Source organism: Erythrolamprus reginae, chromosome 5, assembly GCF_031021105.1.
Source record: "Erythrolamprus reginae isolate rEryReg1 chromosome 5, rEryReg1.hap1, whole genome shotgun sequence".
In the NCBI taxonomy this organism is placed as follows: Eukaryota; Metazoa; Chordata; class Lepidosauria; order Squamata; family Dipsadidae; genus Erythrolamprus; species Erythrolamprus reginae.
The window spans coordinates 85,065,435-85,068,571 of record NC_091954.1 but is presented as its reverse complement, the minus strand read 5'-3'; positions in this window follow the sequence as shown (position 1 = coordinate 85,068,571).

Sequence of the window (3,137 nt, the reverse complement as noted above, 5' to 3'; positions counted from 1 at the left end):
GAATTTTTAGTCAGCTCAAACATAGTTCAAAATACTTCAAGTATCAATAAATTAGAAGTGGCAAAATTTCATGTTGAATTTTTATCACTTGATCTACAGAAACACTGACCAACTTGCTAAACTTTAAACAATTAAAAAACACATCACTTACAAAACTGCAATATGCCTCCCCAAAAGTAACAAAAATGGAGTGCCTTCCTTATGCTCCTACAAAATAACTTCTATAATTCTATGAAGGTTCTTACAGTACATGCACATGCAGGTTTTTTCAACTGACAAGCTTTCTGACAAATAAAACCCACAACAGTCAGGGAATTCAGAGGGAAAGCAGCATTTCATATAATTACCCTATAGCAAGAAATTTTAAAAGCCACAATAAACTTCTCTTCCATCAGATAGAAGTCTGACTTATATTCAAAATTATTCTGACTCACTGAAGAGATAATTAACTCACACTCCCTATACAACCCCACCCAGCCTTTCTCTGAACTAGGGCCAACCAATATGCTAGCAACAATGTAATCTTTGCTCAATGGCTAATGAACTCTCAATGGCTTGGAGAAAATAAAGGAGAAGCAAAGAAGTCAATTACAGGATGTCAAAATACTTGAAACAACAAAAATCCCATTGTGTCTTAAGACTGGTACAAAAAATCAGAACAAGTGTCTGTTCCAAGCTTAGAACAAATGAAAAAGCCATTTTGTGTTTGAAATGTTTTGCTCAGACCTTATAAAGGGTTCTGCAGATTAGCAAAATGTGTATCTTTTTATGGAATTATCACTATCTTATTCTAAAGACAGAAGAATATTCACAATTCGATTTTATGCCTTTAATAAGCATTAAATAAACAAACAAATAAATAATTTAACACCAACTAGATCTCCATAACTTGTTACCTCATATTTTGATACTTGAGGTCAAAATTGTGTCCCATTCCTTCCTACCAGAGAGACACCATGTGTCTCATTCATGGTTTTAGAAAGCAGCTTGATAAATTGATAGGCTATTAGACTTCAGTGAACTGGAAACAGTATGTCTCTGAGTATTAATTACAATGGCACAAAAGCAGGAACTCTCTCCATATCCTGCTTGTGAGCGCATTGGAGAATTCAGTTATGGTGGGGAAAGGAAGCGCTGGGCTGAGACAAGTCTTGGTCAAATTTCTAAAAATCACCAGTCCACCTTGCAGGACGATTCACTTTTTTTTTTTACCCAGAGAACCTTTGGGGGCCCCAGAACATGATCTTTCTAGCAATAGTGAACTCACCCATTATTCCTTTCTTGCCCCTGAGAAATACCAACTTTGCCCATGTTTGTCACTCCCCAATGCCACATTTTTTCAGAGATGATATTTGTTATATTCTAAGCAGCCAGTGTTAAGGGTTATGTTCATAGCCAGAATTCTTTTGCCGGCTTTACCTGCATCTTGATTCAACTTAGATTTTATTTAGGTACTCTCTGTTATAGCAAAAGGCCGAGATATTTAAAATATTACCTCTGAATAAAAATTCAAACCATATCTCAAGCTTTACTGTTTTATTCTAATGCTTGACCTGATCAAGTCTATGGCTATAGTACCGTGATGGCAAACCTATGGCATATAATAATAACTAATAATAATAATAATAATAATTAATAATAATAATAATAATAATAATAATAATTTACTAGATTTGTATGCCGCCCCTCTCCGAGCACTCGGGGCGGCTCACAATAATAAAAGCAATACAGTACAATACAAATCCAATATTTTAAAAAAAACTAAATTAAAGCCCATCATTACTAAAAACAATCAGGACTACACAATCACAACATTCTCAAATGCTACAAGTCAGGGGGGGGATTAATCCCCCCATGCCTGGCGACATAAATGGGTCTTCAACATCTTGCAGAAGGCGAGGAATCTCAGGAGCAGTGAGTTCTGTGTAGGCTAATAGTCACCTTAGCTATTCCTCCCCCCCTTCCCTGGGGGCGTGGCTGATGCCATACCTGAAACCCGGCTGGACATATTTCAGAGAGAGGAACTCCTCCCTCTGGGCCCAGCCAGGTTTCAGTCACACATACCAGGTCGTCTCCTCCTCCAGGATCAAATCCTGGATGAGGAGAGCCTTGTTCACAACCGACCTGGCATATGTGCCGGAAGTGGCACACATGCCATAGAAATTTGCTCTCTGGGAACGCGAACTGTCAGCCGTTGCTCTTCCGGGTTCTGGCATGCCAGCCGTCTACACATGCGTGGGAGTGCCGGAAACTGGAAGAACAGCAACCCGGTGTGCATGCATATTCCATGAAGATGATCTTCCAGTTTCTGGCATATGCATGTGCACCAGCCAACTGGTTTTCCAGCACATATGCATGTCAGAAACCAGCTGTCTGGTGCGCACACATGCACAGGAAACAAGATAATCTTCCCAGCCTGTGCAGGCATACAGGTCAGCTGCACTTATGGTTTCCAGCACACGCACGCTTCTTGTCTTCGGAGAGGGGCGGCATACAAATCTAATAAATTATTATTATTATTAATTATTATTATTATTATTTTGATACTTGATGCCAAAAAGATTGACCAACACTGCCATAGTAGAACCAAATATAGTTTTTACAACAGATAAAAGTTCTAACAGGCCAAGAATAGCATTAGAATTCTCAATTTTTTTAAAAAACCCAGCAGTAATAAGTCATACAGCATTGGGGTTCCTCTTTAAGTGCTAGATAATTTTATTTCTTTTTTTAATTCACTATTCTACCTTCATTGAATGTCTTTTCTAACTACCTTGGATATGTTCAATATGGATCTTAAATATTTAAAACAATTCCAAACTTTTCCTGTCAGAACGTGTTCTATTGTTAATAGAGTTGTCCTTACTGTTCCTTTTTTTTTTTACAAAAACAAATGATTGCATAAAAGTTAATTGTGTACTTTAATACACATTCTGAACTACTTATTTTTGGTTTTTAAATTGCCTGGAGTGAAGAGAAAATAAGAAACATCAACAACATATCCTGTAATATAGAGAGATGTTTAAAATACATCTTGAAATGCAGAGGATATTAATCTTTAATAGGATGATTAATAGGAAAAAAAACCCCAAAGTTTAAATACTACTTACAGAGGACAAAACTCATGTGAAACTATA